This window comes from Ambystoma mexicanum, chromosome 13, assembly GCF_040938575.1.
Source record: "Ambystoma mexicanum isolate Mex_15411 chromosome 13, UKY_AmexF1_1, whole genome shotgun sequence".
Taxonomy (NCBI): Eukaryota; Metazoa; Chordata; class Amphibia; order Caudata; family Ambystomatidae; genus Ambystoma; species Ambystoma mexicanum.
In genome coordinates, this window is record NC_090938.1 from 766,869,448 (window position 1) to 766,875,447 (window position 6,000).

Consider the following 6,000-nt stretch of genomic DNA (forward strand, 5'->3'; position numbering starts at 1 on the left):
TTAGTGAAGTGTTTAGCCAACCACTTTGTCCAAATATCACTAGCGCCGGGGCCATTTAAAATCAAATGAATTAATGTTTCTCGGTCACAGCAACACATCCTACCAGTAAAGTCCTGTAAGTCCGGGGGTTTCCTAACCTCGATTACTTCCTTAGTCAGGTATAAGTGCATTCTCACCCGTAGGAAGTTGTCACGTTTGTATTTGGAAGGGAATTTAGAGATGTATGGTGGTAGTTAACCCCTTGCTCTCGTGTCCTTAAAGTTGCTGCCATGGATCGCTGAATTGGCTCGCACTGCTAGCGCTTGGATCCAGTCGAGGTCGTACAGCTTTTGTTTGACTCGAGCTGGATGTAGCCATAGCGAATCAACTGATTCCCCCAAGTCATACAAAATATCTTTACATATTGAGCTCCAAGTGGACAGAAGGACCTCAGAGGTTTTTGTCATTGCTAGGCCAATTGCGGCGAGGCCTTCTTCCGTTCCCGTGGCAGAGCATTTTCTGTACAGTGAAAGGGATTTCCAGACTGTGGTGGTGTAAAGGGATGTCAACCCCAATTCCACCCTGATGATCTCGATTGGAACACAGTTAGGCAGGTGTAGCACCTTTCTCCAAAACAGCCCTTCCAACTTCCCACATATTAGTGCTGATAAGGAGAAGGATGTTTCTGCCTCTTAGGTCAAGATCGGGGTCACTTTTAAATGGAAAAAATCAATTATCAGGACCTTGGAGAACTTGCAATACCTGTACATAATAATTCTTGCTTGTGAAGCTAGATTCTTCGTCTTGTTTCGAAGTGAAGATTCCCTTTGGGCATCTACAGCGCTGTCATTTAGGCAGAGCCCTAGGTAGGTGAGTTCCGATACTTCTGAGATTATTTCACCTTTAATAGACCTCGCTTTACTGGCCCCACCTTTCTTCCTCCTTCTACATCCGAAAATGAGTATTCTTGACTTTTTGGCATTGATTTTCAGTCCATTAGCTTCCACGTACTTCTCCATGGTATCTAACTGCCTTTGCAGACCGACTTTAGCTTGATCAAGCAAAATTAAGTCGTTGGCAAAGAGGAGTCTTCCGATAGGAACCCCGGCCAACGAGGGGGGAAAACATCTAACCAGTTCAAAAGCTGACTCTATGTCCGAGATGAACAGGTTAAAAGTTGCTGGGGCCAGCGGACAACCTTGTTTTAAACCGTTGAAGGTTTTAATTGGATTGGTCATATGGCCCTTGCGGTCCAATCTTACTCGTAGCGTGGTGTGAGAGTGCAAGAGGATAGAGCTTCTCGTATGTCTCGGGGACACCCCCACTTTTCCAATATTTTCCAAAGAATCTGACGATTTATGGTATGAAAGGCTTGCGCCAAATCGATTGAGGCAACATGCAGTTCTTGATCCTTTTTTGCCTTAGCCTTTGATTTGAAGATGTTTAAGATAAAAAGGTTCACTGACGTCCCCACGCCTCTTATGAAGCCTGTTTGCCAGGGATCATAATGGTAGGATGAAGTGGCCAGTTTGAAAGGGCTTTGAGAAGCAAGGATCCGAAGATTTTTCTGCTCGCGTCCAAAAGGGCGATGGGCCTATAATTGCCCGGATCCGCCCTGTTGCCATTTTTGTAGATAGTGTCAAACGGGAAATCACATTATGTCCCCTTTTGATTTATGTTGGCTTAAGCCCAATTGCTCTGCGAAGAAAACTGCGTTGCAATGTCCGGTTTTGGATCGACTTCGCCGCCATTTTAAGTTCATCCGCCATTTTGATTTCTATTTGAATGAATCTCTGTTCTAAAATGGTGGACTGTGTTTCTAACTTGCAAACAAGCCTGCTGACCTTTGAGCTTTGTTAATGGTTAGACTGTCCGAGCGAGGGCCGACTGTTTAGACTAGGTAATGAGACCTTGTACTGTGAATGAACTGTTGTCCCAGGATTGTCTGCGCTAACAAACCTCATCCATGAATACACATCGGCGACAATGTTAAGCAAACGCCAACCGTGGAAACTGGCTGAACTACATTGTGAAGGGATATGGCTAAGGCTTATTGATGGATCTAAGAACATACATTGCCATTGTAACTTGATGGAAATGCAAACTTGTGTAATCCTTCTGTATATTATTGTATGAGCTATATGTGAACTTGGCACAAACTCTAGACCACAGATTATTAACCTGTAGAGGGGCTGGACAATATTGTAAGAAATGTATAAAAATGCGAATGTTCAGATGTTCAGCACTCTCCCTCCTCACTCTGACGGGCTGGTACTCATTGCAGGGTGTTGAGAGCCAGATAGCTATGTGTACCTTTGTTTCTTTGTAAACTGCTTAGTATTAAAGATCTGTGAATCTTTATAAGCCTGTGTTCGGTGTATTTCCTTTTGTGGTACTCAGCCTTGATATTTCCTTGTTTTTACAATAGGTACGATGGATGAGCATGTCCATGACGCTGGACTTTTTTTTATCTATCTTAATTTGCTCAACCCAGAGACCTAATTTAATGGACCAATAGTTTGGGTCTTCTTTCAGGTGACAATTTGACATCCCATCTGGGCCAGCCACTCTTGAGTTCCTAGCCCTGAGGATCTGGTCATATATTTCACTTGGTGTCGTGGAGAAAGTCCACGGGCCTACCAGGCCCTTGGTTACTTGTGACTGGATATCGTCTGGACTCGCAAATAGAAGCTCAAAATGGTGCCTCCAGGTTTCCTCTGGGATTGGATTGAGCAAGAGGGCACCTTGTGGCGCCGACAAGTGGTTTAAGAGTCTCCACATTTCTGCTATATTTTTCTGTGATATCTGATGACCTCAGAATCGTATTTATGTCGTATATTAAAACCTCTTTAATGGATTTATTAAATTATTCTTTTAAATATATTATGGTTTTTAAACACTGTTAAAAGTACATTTGTACTGTGAATCACAATTAAAAAAAACAAACAAAAAAATTAAAACCTCCTTTGTTCAATATTGGGCTTGTCGGATCATAGGCTATAAATGGAACTTGCAGCTGGTTTTAGGTGATTTCAGAGTTCGTCAGATCTGCCGGTTGTGGCAGTCGCGTCCTCAGCTTGTTTCTGCCTGGTTCAATTTCTAGGTTGAGGGATTGGCACTTGCGTTTCTTTGCCGGCCATTTATCTAATACAATGACTACAATGTTGTGGTCACTCTTGGGGGTTCCTCTAACCGCTATACCAACAATGTCATTGAATAGTGTTTCTGAGGCAAAAACGTAGTCCAAGACATTTGAGTCAGCCCCCCTCTTCCAAGTTGGTGTCGGGGGACAATCTCCTCCATATGAGTCCTCTCACCACTTGGCAAGAAGCTGAGGGAAGAATATCTTCGATAAGAGATTGTGAATTGTCAAAGCAATGAATGTTCAGGTCACCACACACCAAAACCTCAAGATTAATATGAGTGGCCCTAGCTTCATCGATAAGGTAGAGTACTGTGCTCTAAAAGTTCTCGCTCCATTTAGATGCCGTGTTCCAGTACAGATTAACCACTAGAATCTTCTTTGTAGTTTTAGCTGGTACCGAGCCCATCCGGATTATAACAGCGAGAATCAATGGGGAAGGTTTATGTTCAGAGATGATTTCGTAGCCCCTATCTACAGGAAGGGCTATGAGCAAGCCGGCCTTGGGTCTCCCATTCTGGCCTTTTTCCGCCAGATTGAAAACTATCGAAAACCCATCCAAGAGAGGGGGAGACCTCAGCCATGTCTCCTGGAGACAGATTATATCTAACTCTTGGAGGTTCGGAAGGCCCTCCCCAAACAGGTGAAGAAACCCATGTGTGTTCCAGCTACACATTTTTGCTTGTTCATTCATTTCCTGGAACTGCTCACCCCCACCCCGAGAAGCCCAGCTATGGACTGGAGTCAAAGCCTCTGCCAACCAGTCATCCATCCCTTGATTATTGCGAGTCGACTGTCGGGCTCTCTGGGCATTGTTGATCCTGGGGTTGTGGTCCTGGTTCAGGTTTTGGGGCGCTCGACGATGTATAAGAACTAGATCTGGGTGGAGGACTAGGGTCGACGCCCTCTTTCTTAAGTAGCGAACAGAGGTGTTTTGAGATTGAACAACCCCCTCGCCTTGAAGGTCTTCACTTGATTGCGTAAGGGGGCATTGAGCAGAGTCCTTAGTACTGTCGTCGTAATCCAGTAATCTAAAGCCAAGTGGTAACAACTTCGCCCCATGATTCAACAAAGTGTCTTTCGTGCTCTCTGATGACAAGTGGAGTAAGATTTTATCCAGGCGATACTCGTCCGAAAATTCCACCAAGAGTAAATCTTTAGATTTTGCTGGTTGAGGGCCGGGATGGTATTCATCAGTCGCATGACATTAGAACTATTCAGGATCAAGTTGTCTTTGATTAGTAATGTCCTCTCCAACCAGAGTATATTGTCTCTTGGCCCTGCATTGAGTGCACCTCTTGGAGGATGAGTAGGTGGGCGGTCAACCCTTGCCATCGGGAGGTGGAATTTGACTTGTCGCCAGGGTGTTTGGTTGTTATTAGTTGGCCCCAGTTTTGTCTAAGTATTCGATCGTAATACTTTTTCTTCCATTGTTTTGAAAGTTAAGGCAACCCCAGCTTTGATTCATTTGCGTTTGTTAGCTTGTCTAGAGAGTTGTCTAAGTAACTGTAGTCCTCCAAGCCTTTAACAGAGAAGGTGGTTCTTATTACCCGTGAAGAGGCAGAAGCAGACCATGCTTCCCCTGGAGGGTCTCGGCCTGCCGACCACTCGTCTCAGGAATGGCCTCTAGGGGGCCGGCGACGCCCTGTACTATATTTTGGCCTCAGGGCCTGTTAGTTGTGTGATTGCCGTTCTCGGGACTTGAAAATTGGTCCTCTTCCATCGAGTACGTAGAAAGATTTATTAAGTCAATAGATGAATCATTGCAGGAACTTTCCAGCTGTTCAACCTCTGGTGTAGAACACTCAAGGTTCAGTGTAGGTGCCCCCCTTTCCTGGACAGTCTGTCCTATTGGTGCCCCCGAAACTCTATTCACCTTCTTGTCAACTGGTAGTAAGTTCCTGATGAACTGCTGGGGCTCTCCTGGACGGAAGGTCCTCGTAAGCATTTCTTCAGAGCCGCCCCTTGGCGCTGGCTTTTCCTTGGCCAGTCTCTTCTTTAGTATCAGTCTCTTTGCCTGCGGAGACAGGTTATTAGCCCTGTCGGCCGCTAATAGTTTTGAAAACATTTCATATTTTTTTTTGAGTGGGAGTTCGAGCCAAGGCCTCAGTGAGGATTATATCGTCTGTACTACCATCACACTCTACGACAGGTGTCATTTGCGGCTCCCCAAACATGGGCTGGGGGCCTGCCGTTGGTAGGGCCATGGCGAGCAAAGCTGGAACATTGCCCGCCTCCTGCAGGCTTATTGGTGTCGGCCCTATAGAGGGTCTAGCCACTTGGTCCTTTTGGATGAGGGTCTTGCCGTCAACAACTTTTTCTACTTCCTGTAGTGGAGCCATCAACAGTGTTAGGTTTGTAGTTGCCGACTTAATGGGAGACCTCTGAGAAATTTCACTCCTCCTTTTGTTCTTTTGTTTTGTAGCAGTAGTAATAATTATGTGGAGGGTACTTGTAATTTCTTCTTTGTTTGTTTCCAAACATCCTTGGATACCAGTCACGAAACCCTCTAAGAATATTAGTTTGGTGTGCAACATTGCAATCAGGGTAGACTGATCTCTGAGCTGGTCGTTCATTGTTTCGTGGAGCTTGATAAAGGGGGCCAAGGTTAGAGTCAAGGCCGCTATCGCGCCGGCATCGATCGAGGGAGATCGGGAAGCCTGGATTTCAACCTGTGCCGCGGATAGGTCCAGCAAAAGGTCTTCGTTGGAAATAGGGGGGTCTCGGGGAAGCGGCTGAGGTCGCTGGCTTTTTTGAGGGGCTGATTGAGTTGAGGCAAGTAGACCTATTTCCCCAGGTCACACTTGAGTCTGCATGCCTACAGCCCCTAAGGGTATCAGCTTTGTTTTTTTTTATAGCGCAAGACCTGGCGTCCTTGT